A 21,252-nucleotide genomic window follows, 5' to 3' on the forward strand; every position below is an offset into this window, starting at 1 on the left:
GCAGAAGGAAAAACATGTATTTTTATTGAACTTTCTAAGAAACTTATGGTAGCATTGACTAAACACCACACACCAAGTCAGTCATGAAGTCAACTGAAAAAATGCAGTTTTTGCTAGTCTTCTCTGAAGCAATTTATGAGACTTTTCCTCATTGCAGTCTTTTATTTCATATACAGCTGCAGAGAAGTATGGTTAAAAAAATAATTCTAAGCACTACAACCCCTTAATGGAGCAAATATGCACAGAGATATTATAACTATTTCTCAGTGCAATACTCTTTGATATATCCCAGTCTATTTGTAGCATTTTGGTCCATCTTGCATTTTTTTCATTATCTTCACTACAGTTATATGACTTTCTAAAATTATTATTTCGATGGGAAAAGTATATTTATGGTAAATATGTTGGCCTAGTCTCCCCAAATGTCATTACTAAGGCTGTATTTCAAAACCTCTGCAACCAAAATATTTTTTAAAGGTATTTATGTTATGGTACAGGATGGCATTTTTAAATGGACTGTCTCAAAAACACTTTTAGGTACACTTCTGCAATCTCTGAAGAGTTAGATAACTCTAAATTTAGATACACCAGGTGACTCTACAGAGGGCTGCCCCAGGTGCTCTTTTGAGAGCCCTTGTTGCAAGGAAATGTGAAGTATGCTCCTGCTGAATAATACCCTGAGAGGCAACAAGAGCTCTGCTGTTTTCATAATGATCAAAAGAACTGACTAGACACAGAAGCCTTTATATCACCAAAGTAAAAAGTGATAGACACTACACATTATCGATATCTTACTGAAATACAGAATCCATGTGAGCTCATGCCAGTTGTTCACATGATCTGCACTTTAGCATGGAAGAGTAAAGAAAAATTGTCTGAGATTTTGTGTACTAGAGATGCAGATTGAGCTTCTCTGACTGGAAGGGGTAAATGATAGAAAACACTTATGTGAGATGGTGTCTTCTTTGTGTTAAATGACATTGAGCCATGATTCTGCCCAGATTGGTTTCTGACAATCAATGTCTCTGTTTACAGCTTGCAGATGAAATTAAGTTTCCAACATCTAGAGTGCTTTGTGTCTTTCCCCAAAATATTAATGGGTTTTATGGTGTGCAGGTATTGCTAAACACTGGTCACAGCTCCACAACACAACATCGGTAAAGCCAACCACTGTTTGCAGAAAGACAGCATTTTATGGCATTTAATTTCCTTTATCAAAGGACACTTTCTACTTACAAAACTTTGCAGTTTAAGTGATTAAAGAGCAACTGTATAGAAGAATTTTATCCAATACTGAATATAACTATCAAATAGAAGAAGTGTAACTGCAAGTCTGACGAACTAACAGTAGCAAAGGGGGCTGCATGTAGTTTATTTATTTAAAAGACAATGTCTTGGCTGGCTGGCATCACTTTTCCATGAAGTAATCTGTAAAGTAGGTGAAAACAAGTAATTTAATACAAGCAAGCACAGGCCAGAAATTGAAACAGACATTCAACTGCATATTAGATCAATAAAAGAAGGTCTTAGTAAAGTCATCCTGTTAGGTCAGAATAATTAAGTTCTAAGGTCTACCAGGGTGCAATTAAATATAAAGAGCTGAATCACGGCATTTGGAGAAGTCTAGTACGTGACACATGGGTTTTGTTCTGTCAGTATGAAATGCAGTCTTACATGCTTCTAATTTTTTGCATCAAAATGAAAAAGGAAAACTTTTAAATAAATAGCTTGTATTCTTTTATGGGGTTTTTGGGTGAAGGTAAAAGCTTTCTAATTAATGTATCAAGCATATATTTAAAATTTAATTGAAGAGATCAATTAGTGTTACATTACTTTTAAATGTCTTATTATCAGGATGTTGTTCACACTTCTATTGACATAAATAATTCCTATCAAAATAATTATTTTGAATATTTTTACAAATTAAAAAAGTATACTTGTGCTTGGATAAAATCACTTCTGACAGCAACATGCCTCATTTCTGACTCCTGAATATTCTGAACTTGTACAGAAAAACTTGTGTAGATCACCTCTCAGCCAATGTACAATTAACCCTTCCCAGATTATTTATGATACTTTTTTTAACCTGTTCTTAAAGGCTTCCAAGAAATAAGAAGACTGAGAAGTCTCCCTGTTTACTGGTAGATCCAATGGTTAGGCATTGGAAAGCTTTTTCTCCTGCAATTTAAACTTCTTCCTTGTTATGGTGTCTTCTGTAAAGATGGGAAACATCTCTTGCTTTCGACATAGCTAAATATTATCATTCTTTTCCCTTGCTGCTTTTCCTTCACCTTCTGCCCTTTGAGTTGAGCAACTGTAAATTCTTTTCATTTCTCTGGAAACAAAATCTTCAGAATTCTACTTTAGATAAAGTTGTTATCTCCTATTCAGGTAATGCTGACATTTGAACATTCTAGAATGATGTTTATTCTTTTTGTTTGTCTTTTAAGTAACTCAGATTCTTGAGTGTGGCATCCCTGTTGGGACAGTTTCAAAAAAAGGTGTGGCAAGCACACAGACCACTTCATGTCTTATTGGTAAGGGCAGTTGCATGGAGTTGAGAAATGCACGTTGCTTTGGAAGGGAAAGGAGTTGAATTTTTCTTTCACACCCTGAATGGATGCTGGAATTTATTCAGAAGAAAGCTATGATTGTTTTCACCTCTTGTGAGTTAGCTAACAAGAAAGCTATAAAGTGACAGACAAGTGGAGTCACTGGAAGGATTGGCCAGCCTGATTGACTTTTACAATTAAACAGCTACCTGGACAGATGAGTGGAGGGCAGTGGGTACTATCTACCTCGACATCAACTCTCACATCATCCTCATAGGCAAACTCAGGAAGTGTGGGCTGGATGAGTGGACAGGGAAGTGGTTTGATAACTGGCTGAATAGCAGATCCCAGAGAGTCATTATCAGTGACACAAGATCTAGGAAGCCTGTCATGAGTAGTGTCCCCAAAGGTTCAATAGTGGGCCTAGTATTGTTTAACTTATTCATCAGTGACTTGCTCAGAAGGTACTCTACTCCTTCATCCAAGGTCACTGATGCATCAAAACTGGGAGGAGTGGCTGATACCCCAGGGTGCTATGCTTACCCTTCAGAAAGACCTTGACAGGTTGGAGAGGTGGACAGAGAGAACCTTCTGAAATTCAATAAAGGTGAATGAAGGGTTCTGCATCTGTGTATGTAATCCCAGACACCAGCACAGGCTGGGACTGACCTGCTGGAAAGCAGCTCTGCAGAGCTGGAAGTCCATGAGTCAGCTTTGTTTTGCTTTTTATCTGTAAATGAGAAAATAAGGGAAGTGCTGGATGATTTAATAAAGGCTGATAGGCTCACTTAGCCCAGGAATTGGGTCGTATGACCATTATTCTTACAGCTCCACTGAGGTGGTTGGTTGAATACTGGGACCCTTCACCCTTTCTCATATTCACTGCCATAACCTTGCCAGATATATCTCTCTTTCGTCCAAAGTATCAATTTGTGCTTATATTTATTATCTACTATATCAAGTGACCACACACACTCTCCAAGATTTTTTTTGCTCATACATCTTAATAATAATCACTATAAACATCACTGTTCTTTGTTGGAGAGCTCACAGGAAGCTATTTTTTGTGTTATTGGGTTAACATGCAGATCTTCTTCATTATGTCTGAGCTGCCACTCTACACGGGAAATTAGTGATAGCCAGTAGGTTGGGTGTGTATCTGCTTTTTATGTAACTCGTCATTCAGGATTATGATACTCTTACATTTTTATAATTTTTTTTAGGTAAGGTAATCATGCTTGACTTGGAGTTTCTCTTTCTCAGATTAAATGGTTAGAATCACTAATAAACCCAGACATGCTATTTTGCCACACATCTATAGACTAAATAATTAATTTCTTCATAAGGACCTCTAATGACTCTCCTTTTTGCATATATAAAGTGTATGCACACACACAAACACACATACATATTTATGTATACACTTTCCTTGTAAAGCATACTGCAGTTTTCATCCTCTCAAAGGTTTAGCATACAGGAAATATTTGAATCTGCATCACTCCATGTGTGTACTTGTACTTATTCCCTGTGTCTTAATTTAATCATCCAGAAGCTTGTGACAGTAAGTGTAGAGTGCTTTCCTTCTCTGCAGCAGCATTCTTTCAAAGGGAAGATTCCCTGGTGAATTCATTATTACACCGAAGTCCCACCCCCGTGAAACTGCTGTAGATACATAACAGGATTACTGCTCAAGAGTTTACTAGGATGCAAGTAAAATTGTTCCAGTCAGTCAGCAGCAAGCATCTTCGACTAAGGTAGGAGAATGCTTTTTTTTAAACACCTCATGAAAACATAAGGAAGTATTTATATTTATTTGCTGTACATGAAATTACTTTGCATTCTACATTATCAGTTCACTTCATATGAAAATGGTTTTTTTAACTTGTCGAATGTGACTCTATAAAAATAACTTGTAAGGTTAGTGCATTCACGGTCAGTCAAACAGTAGATGTGAAGATTGCTTTACTGTTAGGAGAGGATCTGTAGTTCAAATATATTTTAAAATACTAAAGGAGGGCTGCTGTACTTAATATATCATTAATGATTTTGACAGATGATATTTGGAGGATTTTTGTTGCTTAACATAATTTCCTTGTTTCTTGTAGTTCCACAGCCACAATGAAATGAAAATGCTAGTTTCAAAATATTAGCTGTTGTGTATTATATCTTTAAAAACAATACATATTTTGTCTCTGAACTGGAGTTTTGATAATAGTAGTTCTGATACTTACAGAAAGGATTCTATAGGAATCTTCTAACTTCATTAGCTAATGAATGTGTCAAATGCATTCATGTAATTTCTCAGGAAAGAAATTAGCTGGATCTAATAACCTAATGGCATAGAAGTACCTTCAAAATGCAGAGCTGCCTAATCGATGTGGTGACAAATGAAATGATCTGTGGTCTGCAAGGTTAGGAGTTAATTGAATGAAGAGACAGTATTGACAGTATTTTATTTTTTTTAACAGCTGCTCATATATTCCTAATGGAAAGCTTGGTTTTATTCTTCCTTAAAGTAATTGCACATTCATCCTTAATTGAAATTCCCGGGTTTTATCTAGCAAATTGCTTTTACACAGAGCAAGGGTCTTTGGCATTTATACTTTGGAGATTTAAGTTGTTGATGTGATATATAGAGCACCTACCTGTAACTATAAGTGGCTAAAAATCATTTTAACCTGCACTGAAAATTTTCCTCTACTCTCAGATTCTAAAAACTTGTGTGAGTGCTGGGAAATACCTCAATTTATGCAATATATTTCATGTTTTAGATACTGTTTGCTCTCCACGTTACTATATGAGGAAATATAACACATTTTTATTTTGTTGAAGAAGGTTTTCATTAATTCATTGATAGCTAGATTAAGAAGACTATTTAAGGAAACATAGATTCTTATTCTTATCCTTGTCCAAATTGTAGTAAGTCTCCTTAGTAAGATTCAGGCATCAGAAATGCCACAACAAGAAATGTTTAAATGTTTATCCAGGTCACAAAAAAAAAAAAAAAAAAAAAAAGGAAAGCCAGCTGCTTTTCCTGCTGCTTTTCCTGCACTTCCTATATATGCTCCATCTTCAGGGAACCCAGTGATCAGAACTAACTTCTTTTTTCTTACCACAAACTCTGCACACCTGCTTGTACTCAGTGAAAGCCTGTGTCTGCCTATTGTATCTGCCAATCTGGCAACGTGATGTATTTGAAGAAGTCCATGCTTTTTGCAGGAGGTTGGACTAGATGGCTTTTGGATGTTCTTTCCTACCCAAACTATTCTATGATTTTTATCCTTTCTTTGCTCATCCAGCAGCAGCTATCCTGAATGTCTCAGTTTTAACACCACCTAATACTGGGAAAAGGAGGGAAACAAAGATTGAGGAAAAAATGTGGTTTGGTTGTAGAAACATTAATGGAGTCATTAACTCATGTTTAAAATAAGACAGAATGAAATATAAAATTAAAACAAGCTGGATAGGAATTTGGTATGAGGTAACAACATCACACTATGCTTTACCAAAGGGGTGGTTGATGAACTGACAACACAGGCAATGTCATGATCAATAACACGTGCAAAGGTATGCCCAAACCCTGGGATATAACTTTTAATATGGAGATATCTGAAGATATCCAAGTTGTAGAAGCAGAGGATGTCTCAGTGATAACCATGTACCACAAAAATTACTGCCACTGAAGAACTTGGCAGCCCTGGTTTCACCCTTCAGACCTAGGACCTCTGGACTGACCTAAACTTTACATGCTGAGATTCACTGTGCAGGGGCACATGGACACCTGTCAAGTAGACTGCCAGGCAGATTGCTTTTGCTGCCTGTGGTTTGGGGAGTCAGTTATGCTAAGTCTAGAAAACAGCAGTTAATTCAGCATGTACTGAAAACTTGTTAAACTATAGATATGTGATCATTTTCTTCATCACTTAAAGTATTAAACAGGGAATGAAGTGTTGATAATGAACTAGAAACTGTTTCTCAAGTACCAAGTTCTTTTTAGGACATCTCTGTGGCACATGAATTTTCAGCATGTTCTGGTATTGCATGAACTTTAGACTTGATTCTACTATTGCAGGGTCCAACTCTTACCTCCAGGGCTCTTGAGTAGGGGCTTATTAAGTTTCAGCTATTTGGTTTCAGGGAGGTACTGTGCAATGCAGCAATATGAACACTATTCTCCACTGATACTAACCAGATACTACCAAAGCTATCCTGACCAAATAGTTCTTTTCTTTCTTGATTTATATGGAGTTTGGACATATTCAACACTAACAGGACTGTCTGCTAGCCTCAGTGGGCTTTAATCCATAATCATACTTTGGCTATTGCTGAAATATTTTTATTTTTACTACAGCATTTGGACCTCTGTTTCCCCCCACATATCTCACTTGTCCTCCAGTGCTTAACAAATGTGAACTGAGCAGGTCCCCTCCATTCCTTTAGCTTGGGAACAAAAACAGCTTAGAGAATGGTATCTCAGAACTGCAGAGTGAAATAAAGTCTGCATCCTTTGAAACTTGACAATGAACAACAATCTGTCCTTTTCTTCTCACATTTGAATGTCATCCCTGTTCAATATGTGAAAAGTTTCTATACTACTTGCTTTATCTTTTTCTTGTCTTGTTACCCACTGTCCCTCTCTGAAACAAAGCATAAAACATCCAGGCGCATGATTTGGACCTGGGATGGGTTTTCAGAGTAAGGAACAAAAAAGAGAAAGAAAATGGAGGAGGGGAAAAAAGTGTCTAAAACTTGCATCCACGAAGAGTTATTACATATAATTTATGTTAGAAAAGTACACAGAAAAGCAACTCGCTCTGGCCAAAGGGCAATCTGACTGTATGGTCAGAATACAAATTTCACATCTTAGAAACTTAGGAAATTACATATAGTTTATGTTAGAAAAGTACAAAGAAAAGCAACTCGCTCTGGCCAAAGGCAATCTGACTGTATGGTCAGAATACAAATTCCACATCTTAGAAACTTAGGAGGGATGCAAAACACAAACATATTTTGTGGGGAGAGAGGGAAGGAGAAATCCTGGAGAAGCCTGGCAAAGAAAGAACCTGCTTACTATTTTTCTTTACTGCAGAATGAACTGCTATCCTGTCCCTACTGCACAACTCTTACTGCACAAGTAGGATAAAATAACTTGACCAAAAATGCCTTCATGATGAAATCGCCTTCTGCAATCCCTTTTCTTGCATTTTCAATACTATGTAATAAGAATTAAAAACCAGAGGGCACTATGAAGTGAAGTTTGGAAGGGAGAAAAGAGAAGAATTTTTGGGACAGGGTTTTTTTTGGTTTGGGGTTTTGTTTGGCTTTTTGTTTTTTATGTGTAAGAGTTTTTGCTTTTTGGCTTTTTGTTTTTTGTTTAAATCCACAGTCCAGGAAAAAGCTGCTTCAGTCATGTTGTTAGAAGTTGAGAGTAATATTAATAGCAGAAACTTTAACACACTGTTACTAATGTTATGTTCCTAAGCACCTCAACCACTTTTTCTTTAGAGAAGCAGGTTTGAGCTCTTAAAATTCCTTCTTTCTGAAATAATTCCATGTTGACTGCGATAACATTGCCACAGAGGCAAGGCTTGGAGCATGATGGAGTGATATTTTTTTCTGCACTTCTCTCCCTACTGAGAGCTGGTGAAAAGAGGGAAACATATTTACAGGAATAGAGATTTTACTGATAACGTTGTGCAGACCCTTGAGGACAAACAGTAATCATAGAATATATTGACAGTATCTTCTTAATAACTCCCCTATATCTGCTCATACTGACCTGGCTAGTAGCTGGTAGCTAATAAGGCTGCTAATTTGCTGGGTCTGAGAAATGCACCTCTGAATGACAGGGGGAGTTCTCATGCTAATAGTTGGCTTTACAAATGCTTATTGCAGACCACTGGAATAAAATCCTTTTGTTGTACTGAATATTCTGATTTCAGTATATATTTACAAAATTACAGTATCATGCTTTCCCTTTCACTTTCCTAGGAGTCAATCATACAAAAATTAAGATACATAGTACAAAGAAGCCTTTTTGGAATGTCTCTTTGCTCTACCTTGTTTCTCCCATATTATTTCTCTTCTTCTCTTGATGTACCTTTAGGGAGAAAATAATACAATTGCAAATGTTAGAGACAAAATTACTTGTTAATATAGCAATTGATCTGGAAATATGATTCAGTATCTTATAGCAAGTGGATGTGCACAAGCTGCACCTAGTGATTTTGTCTCAGTCTGGGGTGATTTTCCCATGCCTAGTTGCCTCCTAAGCATTTGAAAGAGGTAGTCTTTGAAAGGCAATGGCTCTTCTCACCTCAGTGGAATCTGCCCTATAACCCCAAAAAGGCTAGTAGCTGTGTAGAAGAGCATGGAAGAGTAGCATAGCATATAGCCAAAGATCATTTTGGAGAATCCTCTTTTGAATTAGAAATTTGCAATAAAATAGAAGTGAGATGTTCCTGTGGTTGAACACTGCACATCAGGCCATAACAAGGAAGGAGGCAGCAGTAGAAAGAAAACAATTGAAACTTTACCAAGATTCCTCCTTCAGTAACTATTGTCTATATAGCAGGGACTTCTCCTCCCTCTGTTAATCTTTGTTCTGGCATAAGCTACCTTCATAGTGATTATTTAGAACCCACCACAATGAATATTTAGCTTTTAAGTAAATTTCTTTTGTGATAAAACCATTGATGTAATAAAAATACAGAACTATGAATTAAGAGTCTGTATGTGTTACTTGAGGTCTTGTAATTACAACCAAAAAAATTGTTCTTGGCTTGATATGGAAATATATTGTTTTCTATTGTGTATAGATTTATATCAACAAAAAATGAAATGAACAAGATTTCAATCCTGTGTTCTTAACAAAAACCTGTAAGGTAATACGGGACTTGCCACCTAAATTATTCATATGATTGTATATTATATAGATGTATAAAACAGGTGTCAAATGTAGAAAAAATGTGTGCTATTTAAAGCATATATAAAGATTTCTACTTTGTTTTGCAATATAAACATGAGCATAGAAAAGCATAAAGTTGTAAATTCAGATATGGATATATATACATAGTATATATATGTATGTATAAATATAAGTATATATACATAAATCTCCACTGATAGTTCTAGAATTAACTTCCGTGATTATATATATATATATATATATATGTATGTATGACAATTCTGTGTATTTATCAGAAATTGAGACTCATTCTTGAGTCTTTTGAAATGCAAAAATATCTTTGAAATGCAATGCTGTTCATGAACCACTTAAGAAAGGTGTACTTTTAAAATGATGGCTTGAGAGTGTATAACAATCTATATTGATCCATAAGAAGCAATGAGGTAGCTAGGTAATAATTCTTTTAATGTATTTGTAGTTTTACCATGGTTCTATTTACTTGAGATGGCTTGAGAGTGTATAACAGTCTATATTGATCCGTAAGAATCTAAGAATCCGTAAGAATGAGGTAGCTAGGTAATAATTCTTTTAATGTATTTGTAGTTTTACCATGGTTCTATTTACTTGACTTCCCTGTAGTAAAGTCCTGTCAAAAGGTTTCTAACTGGTTTAGCAATCAGTTTTACAAGTGGTCTGGATAATTCATCTACAGTATTAATTCAAGTTAGATTACATTTATGCTACTGAAAGTTATCTAGCTTTATTTGACCTTATGTTCACTTAGTTGAAAATGCTATTGAGACAGCAAAAATCACACAAGTGTAATTATGTATATCTTCCATGAAATTGGTGTAATGTAGGGCAATATTTTTTTACCCAGCTCTCTGATATTCAGAGTTTAAAAAGAGCCTTGTCTTTATATCAATAAAGTACTAAGACTATCCTGATCAGAAGGAACAAAAGTAATTTTTTTAGAGAGTTTCAGAGGCCATTTAGCATACAATAGATTAATAGAAGCCTAGATATAGGTCAGACAGGAATCTAGAATTTTATTATGCAGAGTTTTTCATAAATTAACACACTTGCCAGCACAGATTATTTGTTCATAAATTTAAATTAAGGTGACTTTGTGCCTGAAACTCACTTTCCTATTTTAATTTGAGCTTTTAAAAGGGAAGCCTTCACAAGTACCAATAATGCAAACATGGCATACACAATCTGCATTCTCTGTAACAGCTGTTCACAAGATCCTTGAATGTTATAGAGAATATAGCTATATATAAGAGTAAAATTTGGTTGTTTTATCCCTGTAATTTTCTGGATTTCATGTTGCTTTTCATATGGTTGCCAGTCATGTTGAGTTCTATCAAACACACATTTAATTGATTCAGTTTGATGGAGCTATAGCACAGCATGGGCTTACTCCTGGCAGTTCCCTACATTGACATGTCATTCTTCAAGTTTTCCCTCAAAGTTATTCTGCTGGCTCCCCTTGGTTCTTTGATCAAGCTGAGCAGGTGAGGCTTTGGACAGGTTGCTGTCAAAATGGTGAAGGCATTTCCACCTTTACCTAGGAAATGCTCTAAGTAGATTGTCAGCTCTTGTTGCTCCCATTTTTCCCCGGTATCTCTCACTTGCTGAGTGGGATTTGGTCACTCTACCCAGGCTACCAGTCACAGGCCAGAGACACATAAACTGTGATATGTAGTTGTAAACAGGGCTACTGATTAGCACTGATCTATGCCTCTGCAGTTCATTGGGCTGAGGAAGGACTATGGCTATCAATTTTTTTAAAATAAAGTCATAAAACCACAAGAATCCACAAATCATAGGTTGATTCCAGACTTTGTGAGTAGGACAACTGTATTATTTTAAACTAGGTCATCTAGACCATGTGCAAACATTGATCAAGATACTCTACTGATAAATAGTTATTTTATTAAATGCTATCTTATTCTAACAATCTGAGTCTTTGTCAAGGGTAGGAGAAGGATTGTGAGAAGAGTAATAAGAATTATTTTGATTCTTGAAATAAATGAGGAAGAAAACAATATACCGTTAAGATATTGCATCTCTTTGTTTGTTTGTTTGGTTGGTTGTTTTTTTCCTTGATGTCAAGACACAGATCTGTTATTTTGACACAAAAAAGAAGCATTTGCTTCCTTTCTTATCCAAGAGTTGTCAAATAAATCTCTGTCAGGTGAATCTAATGTTTGCAGAAAAGCAGTTCCTGTAAGAAGCATCCAATTAGCCTACTTATGTCACTTAGTACTCTGTGCTTTAGTGTTCTCTGACTATAGATTAGTTTCTGTGCTCTAATTTCTGCCATTAATATTCACCCACGATAATCTTGCTTTGCTATGCATTATTTATCAAGTTTTAAAAGTGTTATAGCAAGTTTAACTAGGTAACAGGCAAAAATTGTTGTCCAAAAAGTGTTTTTAACCTGAACAGTTCACACACTGAAGTGAAAAATGTTATTTAAAATGAGATAACTTTACAGATAGTGGAGATATGTTCTTTGTTCAGGGTTTTTCTGTCTGTACAACCATCTGTTTCTTCAAATGCTAAGAATGAAACTAAATTTCTATACAATTTATTTTTTTTAATATTTAAAAGCTGGAAATTTTAAAAAACCCTGTAAGTATACCAAAGGGAATGTCTCCTGCCAGAAGGGAATTCAAGCTACTAACTATAAAAGGGGCTCCTACAGCTACTTCCACAGTCTGTTGGGCAGAAGTGCTCTTGTAGATGCTTCTTTAAGAACTATTGTTTGCAGGGTAGAAAACTGGCTGCATGGCCATGGCCAGAGAGGGGAGGTGAAGGGTGCTAAGTCCATCTGGCAGCCAGTGACCAGTGGGGTTCTGGAAGGCTCAGTGTTGAGCCCAGCCCTGTTTAATAGCTTTGACAGGATTCTGGATGAGATGGTCAAGTGCACACGCAGTCAGATGACATCAATTTGGGTGAGAGTGTTGATCTGCTGGAGGGCAGGAAGGCTCTGCAGAGGGGTCTGGACAGGCTGGAGCTATGGGCCAAGGCCAGCTTTATGAGATTCAACAAGGCCAAGTGCTGGGTCCTGCCTATGGGTCACAACAAACCCATGCAGCACTATAGGCTGGAGGAAGAGTGGCTGGAAACCTGCCCAGCAGAAAAGGACCTGGGGATGCTGGTGACAGTGGCTGAACATGAGCCAGATGCGCCCAGGTGGCCAAGAAGGCCAATGGCATCCTGGCCTGTGTCAGCAACAGTGTGGCCAGCAGGACCAGGACCCTTCTACTCAGCACTGGGGAGGCTGCACTTCAAATCCTGTGTCCAGTTCTGGACCCCCTCATTTCAATAAATACATTGAGGTGCTGCAACATACCCAGAGGAGCTGGTGAAGGGTCTGGAACAGAAGTCCTGGGAGGAATGGCTAGGAAGCCATTTGCACTGGAGAAAAGGAGGCTCAGTGGTGATTTTATCTCTCTCTAAAATTACTTGAATGGAGGTTGTAGCAAGGTGTGGGTCAGTCCCTTCTCCCAGTTACCGGGCAATAGGACAAGAGGAAATGGCCTCATGTTGTATAAGGGGAGGTTTAGATTGGTTGCTGGGAAAAAATTCTTCACAGAAAGGGCTGTCCAGCATTGAAACAGGCTGCCCAAGGAACTGGTGGAGTCAGCAGCTCACAATATATTTAAAAGCCATGTAGAGATGATTTGGTGGTGGATTTGACAGGGTTGATGGTTGAACTCTATGATCTTAAGGAACTTTTACAAATCTATTAGTTACTCTATGGTATTTGCTAAATAGCATACACAGTTTTGATAAATGAAATTATTTTAATAACAAAATGAAATTTTAAAAGTTTGATTTTTAAGAAGGATATTTGGATTGGGTAGAAGAACAGAGTATGCAAAATGCCAAGGGGGATTACAAGGTTTTACAAGGGCATTGGATTAGGGAGACAATCCCTGAAAAGTGTGTTGAGAGTGTTTTGGTACGTTTAATCCGAGAGCTCAAGTAATAATAATCACGAAAAGGTAAGGAAATGACCATGGAACTTACACTGCTATCAATATAATGCAACTCTCCTGTGGAAACAGGGACAGCTGCCTTCTGAGAACAGGGCAGAAATCTGGGCCAGTCAGTTAAGTGAGAGTTTAAGATAAATACATTGCCGTTGTCAGGAATTTAAAATTTTTCATTAGTTCCTTCATGAATTTTTAAATTTTAAAAGTTACCTACTTGAGTATTCAACTAAAAGTAAACAAGATTACCACTGGAGCTGTTGCATCAGGTATCCATTATATATATCAAGTGAAGAGCAAGCTAGCTTTCTAAATATGTCAAAATTGTTATGTGGAAGAATAATTTGACTAAATACTTATTCGTATTTAAATGAGTGATATGGTTCTACATATGAATAAGTAGAGAAAAAATATGTAACCTGCATGTATTAAATACACATAAATATATATATATATATATATATAGAGAGAGAGAGAGAGAGAGAGAGAGAGAGAGAGAGGGAGAGGGAGAGGGAGAGACAGGAACTGTATAATTTTCTTTCTTAAAGAATAATCTAATCATTAGAACAGTAAAGTGGATACCTTTGGATACCTTTTCTGTTCTTTGTCTTATTTCAGGCAGAAGAATATTAAATATTTACAGCAGTTATAGCTGAAGTACCCATCAGTATCTATATTTTTTCATAAGTTACAGGGCTGGTGATTCCATTGATCAGGGACACTACTGAAGGTTTAACTTCAACACATATAATCTAAAAGTTCACATTTCCATCAAAAATGAAGGGGTCTGAGCTGATGGTACTGTGGGAAGCTGGACCCACAGTAGCACTCTTTTTATTGTATTTGCTTTGACTGGAAAAAAAATGTAGTTCAGAATATCTGACATTTGAGGAAAAATATGTGATTTGGAGAAAGTGAATAAAGTTTTCTGGTCATTAGTTAAACTTCAAACTCACATAGGAATATCTTGGAGCTGATGTAATGCATGAGTTGAGGGAAATTATAAATTGCTGGAGTATATTGTCATAGACTTATCCACATTTGTGGTTTAGGAATACATCTAATGTTGACTTTGTAAAGCCAGTTGGTTTCTCTGAGTCACTTTTAAGACACTTCATATTCATAGGACAGTGAATTTGATTTTTATTGATTCCTCTATTTTCTTCAGCAAATAAGTTATTTATTACAGATTATGTAATATGTTGCACCAAAACATCAGTTTAAAGTTATAAAATTAGAAACATTGAATTTTTATATATGTGGTAGTCAAGTACTCTCCAAATGAAGTAAAACATAAAGTTGTTATACAGTCACACCATGAAATCAGTTAAGGAATTAAAAGATTTGTGTTACTTCATTTATGAAGATGCAAATATATTTTGTGCAGTAACATTACTTATTCTTTTTCCTACTTCTCCAGTGAAACATCTGTTTTAATGTCATGTTTATGCTTCAGTTGATCAAAATTCAAAGTTTTAAAAGATTTAGGTATATAATCATGCATAAAAATAAAAACAAATCGGTGATGCCTGGAAATGAAAGGCTTTATGCTTCCTCAGTGACCTGCAGTGCATCCAGTGAACCATTAATTTTATAAGTATTAGCCTTAAATTATTTTTTAAAAAATATATCCTTTTAGTTCCTTTTTTATCTGTTTTGAACTAAAACATCAGAAAACACACTTTGTTTTCTCTGCAACGCAGCACATTAACTAATGTTAATACTAGAACTAAAATGGGAGGAGATTATCTGTGTCTGGACTAAATATATTTTACTTTTGAGGTATATCCATAATTCTTACCATAAACCCCAAGCCTGTACTAGTAGGTGACAGTGATGCATGTCTGGGATTATAAGGGACTAAACTGCTTTTTCTTGTCAGTTCCATAAGACTCATAGAGCAGGATGCTTCTGTCTCTGTTCATAACTGGTAACCTTGAAAACCTGAGATTTTAAGCTTTTTTTCATGGGACATCTAGATCACCCTGCAGTCCCAGTGATGAGAAGGTCTTATCTGGTTCAGCAATGGAGAGAATCCTTTGCTTCTCAAAGGATTGCATCTTCTTGTGCAATGTTCAGCAATGTTCTGGATGCAGAGGGGTAAGCAGCATAGGGAGATGGTAAGTGTTGCTTTCAATGCTGTTTCCAATTAGGTTTGATAAAGAATTGTATACAAAAGCAACAGTCAAAGGCAATGGGGAGCTGCTTTAGAAGAGAAGAACAGTTGCTGAAGTTAGGTTTATGTTCCAGGTGATTGGTATAATAAGCTTCAGGAAATAATCCAAGAGACAGCAGAGCATTTTAAACAATGTTCTCTGCATAATTTTTCTGTGTTTTTTTATGCGTGGGCTTCATCATTCTGTGGAACATCTGGCATGCTGCAATTCAGAATGTACCCATACCCATCCTAGGAGAGAAGCTGTGGCTGAACTAAGACATTTTTCACTAACACTTGATGTACACTGAAATAAGGAATGCACTTCTTACCCTATTAGTGCTTTTCTATTTGGATGGAACTTGGAAATAACTTGAAAATCCAAGGAAATATTTTTTAAAGATATTTTGCATCTTGTATTTTTAATTTCTCTCCTTCTAAATTCCCCTAAAAAAGCATGAAGCAAATTATACCAGAGTGATTTTATCTGTGTTTCCCAAAGCTTACAAGAACTACTGGTTGAGGACCTACATTCCCCTGCCTTGGTTTTGAAGATCTCTATTGTATACCCCTGGTGTACTGAAAGGTATTCCTGCCATGTACCTCTGCTGTGCTACAAACCATCAAATAGGACAGGACTAGAGGGATACAACAGGACAGTGGGGGTGATTTAATTAGCAATGAGCTGAAGGCATTTTATTGGACATTGTCTACTCAGTTAAGTCTTTTTGCTATGTTTTTTGATTGCATCCTCATGACATGTCCTCCAAATGAAGTGTTCGCAATCTGGTGTTTCTTTTTGCTGTTACAGGTCTAGGTCTCTGGTATTGCTGCACTTTGGGATACATCATAAGAGAACATGAACAGCCTCTGCAGTCACTGAAAATTTCAAGGTTCCTCTCACCATCCCATTAGTAATTTTTTCCATTAAAGCCCTCACACCACTCACACCATTTTCAATGGGGTAAAGAAATAATTTGAATTTAGAGACTGCAAATACACTGCTTGAGAAGATGTATTTGACAGCATACTACACTCTGGCATCAGCCCTCTGTACTAAAGCCCTGCTGGGGAATTTCCCATCAGTTTTGTCAGTATTTTGGGCAATTTATCTATCACTGGAGAAAAGACTGATGATATAAACCATTTCCTTTGGGAGGACTTTTTTTTTATGCTTTAGAGACCTTTTTCCTGAGCCCATAAGATAAACAGATGGGTAGACAGCTGCTGTGCCACATTGCTGGGTTAACCAGCAGCAAAAATTCAGGATAACAAAATGTTCTCTGGTGAAGGTCTGCACAGAGCTCACCTCAGAGCTGCAGAGCAATGTGAAATCTTCCCAAACAGTTTGGAAGCACACATTTCTCAGTGTATGAAAGATCACTCAATCTGATAGCAAAATAGCAAAACATTTGCCGACAGTGCAGTAGATATGTGGCTTAATTTCAAGTTGATAGTGCCGTCACACTACTTAGCAATACACAGTTCAGTTTTAGCAGAATGGACTACTTTTAACAGGGGAAAAAGAAGACATTAAAACTTCTGCAACATAAATAGTACTGTAAGTCCTTCTTGTTTAGGATAGCAGCAGGGAGTCTTCCAGGACAACACACTAAAGAAAAACAAGGAATTTATTAATTACTTCCCATCAGCAAGCAGAGGTTTAGCCAATTCCTGTAAAGCAGGGCTTCAGAAAATAGAACAGCTACTTTGAAAGACACATACCTTAACTATGTCCCTTCCCCCTTCTTTCCCTGAGTTTTTACTTTTGAGCATGATGTCATATGGTGTGGAATATCCCTTTGGCCAGTATGAGTCAGCTGTCTCCTCCCAGCATCTTGTAAGCCTCAGCTCTGCATGCTGAGGGAGGCAGAGTCAGGGGGGAAGGAAACCTCAGTGCTGTGTAAGCACTGTCCAGCCACTGCCAAAATATTGGTGTGTTGGTGTGTTTTTTATTCCCACTTTAGGAATCCAAGAAGTTGTGGCAACATGAAGTAATGCTGTTGATACAGCTTGGTGTCATGCTCAGGCTTTCTGGGGGTGCGCCCAATTCCACTGTCCACATCGCAGACAAAGATGTTAAACTGTGCCGGTTCCAACACCTACCCCTGAGGAACAGCACTTGTCACTGCTCTCTACCTGGACATCATGCTGCCAAATGCTGCTCTGAGTGCAACCATCCAGACAGTTCTTTTTCCACAGCATGGTCTGTCCATCAAATCCATAACTTTCCAGTTTACAGACAAGGATGTCGTGTGGAACAGTGTAAAATGCTTTGCACAAGTACAGGTAGATGTCAGTCACTCTTCCCCCATCCACTACTTCTATATCCATCATAGAAGGCCACCAAATTTTTCAGGCACAATTTTACTTTGGAGAAGCCATGTTTGCTATCACCCATCACATCTTTACTTTCTGTCTGCCTTTACAATAGTTACCTGGAGGATCTGATCCATGATCTTGGCAGGCATAGACATGAGACTGACTTGTAGTTCTCTGCTTGTGGATATCTTGCTGCTGAAATGTTGCAATTAAAACAAGCAGAGAAAATACAATTTAGAGAAGTTTTAGGACACACCTTCCATATATTATAAGAATTATTCCACAACCCCAGCTCATAAAATTTGTTTGCACTCTACCCAAAGAGCATACTGTTGTTTCAAGTTTGAATAGCTGAAACAAAAAGATGGTGTCAAGGAAGTGATCTGCTTGCTGATAAAGACAAAAGGCTGGGTAGGATGTACCATGTGGTAGGAAATTTTTACTATGAAGTGGGTCAGTTTGAGGAACTAGAAGAGCAGCAAAGTTTCTGTAGAAGGAAAAACAGTAAAGCAGATAAGGACAGATAAGAGCATTTTATGACTATTGCTTAGGTTCAGGCAAAGAACTTCTTAGAGCACAGAAAGAGAATGTGATTCTATATAAATCCTACAATCTAGCTGTTCTTTTTACCACTTTTATACCATGTGGAATCTTCTGTGGTATAATGTGGAAAAATAAATGAAAGGTATTAACTTAGCATAAGACCACTTACTTATAATAAAATCTATTGTATCAAAAGATAATAGCTAGCAGCTGACACATCTGGGCAAGTGAATAGTCATGTCCACTTTGAGCTCTATGGTACAGCTTCTTACATAGCAGGGAAGTCTTGGCTCTTAGTCAATATTTCTTTTTCAGAGTCAGCAGAAGCTATCTTCATATTTTCTTCCTTTGCCTAAATTGGTCATATCTGCCCAAACCTCAACCTGCAGTCTGTCTCACAGCAAAATCTTCTTAATGTGGGTGGACTGTGGGAATAATTTTATGGCTAGGTTCTTATTCTTGTTGAAATCAATGCTTTCGATTTGACAATAAATTATATCCTGGTTATGACCCCATCCTTTTAGCAGCTCTCTCAAGTCTATTTTGGTTCTGTTTCACTTCAGAATCTTACTGAGTCTGAATGTTGTTAGGCTCTGTGGAAATTTATCTGCAGTAAAAGTTACAAACTGCAGTGTCAGCATAATCCAAAGTCTAATATTTTCTTTTAGAGCAGGTATCCCTCATAGCCTAGTCTTGGCTGTAAATTAACATGTAATGAGGCAGGTGGCATCCAGTTACGACTTCCAAAGAGAAGAGACTACTCTTGTACATAGATCAATCCACTCTACAGGGATTGAAGAACTATTGGATGACAACTGGAGGCTGCACAAACATAAGAACCTACCAATTTCATCTGCTGTGGTCTTCCTGAACTTTCAAACACAGAATAAACCTATAAATTGATAATAGTGTGTGTGATATCTGAACAGAATAATCTGAGTTGCACATATCTGACTATTCGTGTCCTCATATAAATTTCAAGTAAATTAAATAAATTCACACTGGTTTTCCTGTGGGATGTAGTGGCAGAGCAGCACATGCAGAATCAGTTTAAATTTACCATTGATCTCAAGATAACTTCAAATGCCAACTGTGTCATTACAACACTGTTGAGTGAGACACATCATACAGGTGGGCAGGACCAGGTTCAACATGATTCTTTAGTATTTTGTTGTTTTTAAGTTTTTATTATATATTTTAGGTATCTTTCTATAGATTCCTGGATTCTGTCTTTCTTGAGATCCTCATCCTCCTTAATAAATTAGTGATGGCTTATTAATCATGGAATGGTTTGGGTTGGAAGGGACCTTAAAGACAATCTAGTTCCAAAGTTCTTGTCATGATCTTCCACTAGACCAGGTTACTCAATGCCCCATCCAACCTGGCTCTGAACTCTGTCAGGGATGGGATATCCACAACCCATCTGGACAACCTGTTCCATTGCCTCACCACCCTTACAGGTAACACCTTCCCTCCTTTTGCTGTTTTTATTTTAGAAGATTATTTTACCCTACAGTTTGATGGAAATAGAGATTTATTGTTTTTTTTCTCTAAATGCCCTTTTATTGAGGCTGCATTATAATTAAAACATTTTGCAACTGTCCCCTCATCTTATGCTTCCTTAGTTTTTGTAGATAATATTTTTAGAAAGCTACATTACTCATATATTTCTCAGATGGCAAAAATACGTACTTATCTCAACCCTTTTCTTGACATTTCCAGTCTCTTATGCAACTCCTGACTTTTTTCCTCTGAATTCTCTTAAATTTGCTAACAATCTTGTGACAACAATGCACCAAAGTAGTTTCCACTATTTTGGCTGTATGACTTTGAAGGGAAGGGTTATCAAGAATAAGCTATGCAGGAACCTGCTTAACATCCAGTGGGATGGGAGGTTTTTTTTTTTTATTGGTTTCCCCTTTTTCCATACTGACCACATGGGACTCTGACCAGTCAGACTGAAGTCTGTTTGAAGCATTTAGAAAATGCCTGTATCTTAGTCATACTGGCTGGCCACCCACAAGTCCTCAAAAAAAATTCTTTAAACTTCATCCACCGTTTTTATTGTCTTGAGTCCAACAAATGGAATGATCTGGATATTAGTCACAGATGTCTTGCTGCTTCATATTGAGTGTGGGCATTGTCCAGATGTTGTGTGTACATGAACCTTTTGGACTTCCACAGTCCAAAGAGGGAGGGGGACGAGACACACCGACACACATGTATATATAAAAGTTCACTTGTGAGTGAGCTCATCCTCCAGTATTTTTTGATGATGGGCTTTGGAATGATTTAGTGAGGCAGTTATATTTAGGTATATTTAACTTTTTGTGGGCATGCAGACAAATATTTGCTATAGCTCTATTTCACCTTTCACATACTATAGTATATTAAACCACAAAACCACACTGGCATAGTTAAAGGGTGGATATTTAACATTATGCTCTTCTTGGAACAGATATGTTTGAGGAGGGATTGGCAGGGGAGTTGGTTTTGTGTGTGTTTTTTTGGTTTACGTGTTTTGGGTTATTTCCTTGCGACTGTGCATGCCTGGTAGAAACTTTGTTTTAACATTGAAATCTTATCAATGGTGACACTGCAACTCAGGGGTTCAGTCACGCTGGAAAAATTACAAAGTATCATCCTAATATTATGGTGGCTCTGAAGATGGCAATGCATCAAGACATTTTCTCATTCAACATAGGCGCTTAATGCAAAAAAATATTAAAACATGCCATCTTATTTGCAAAAAGATTTGATGTGAAT

At 37.0% G+C, this 21,252-nt stretch overlaps 1 protein-coding gene across 1 annotated transcript in view; it reads left to right on the forward strand.

The window, feature by feature from the left end:
- Positions 1–4,225: 4,225 nt before the first annotated feature.
- Positions 4,226–21,252, forward strand: part of DLC1 (DLC1 Rho GTPase activating protein) — a 244,253-nt gene continuing 227,226 nt past the window's right edge. Inside the window, exon 1 of the mRNA XM_039698935.1 lies at positions 4,226–4,306. The gene's annotated coding sequence lies outside the window, so the exon portion shown is untranslated. The remainder of the gene's footprint in view (positions 4,307–21,252) is intronic.

Source organism: Passer montanus, unplaced genomic scaffold (genome assembly GCF_014805655.1).
Source record: "Passer montanus isolate IOZ18808 unplaced genomic scaffold, ASM1480565v1 scaffold13, whole genome shotgun sequence".
Taxonomy (NCBI): Eukaryota; Metazoa; Chordata; class Aves; order Passeriformes; family Passeridae; genus Passer; species Passer montanus.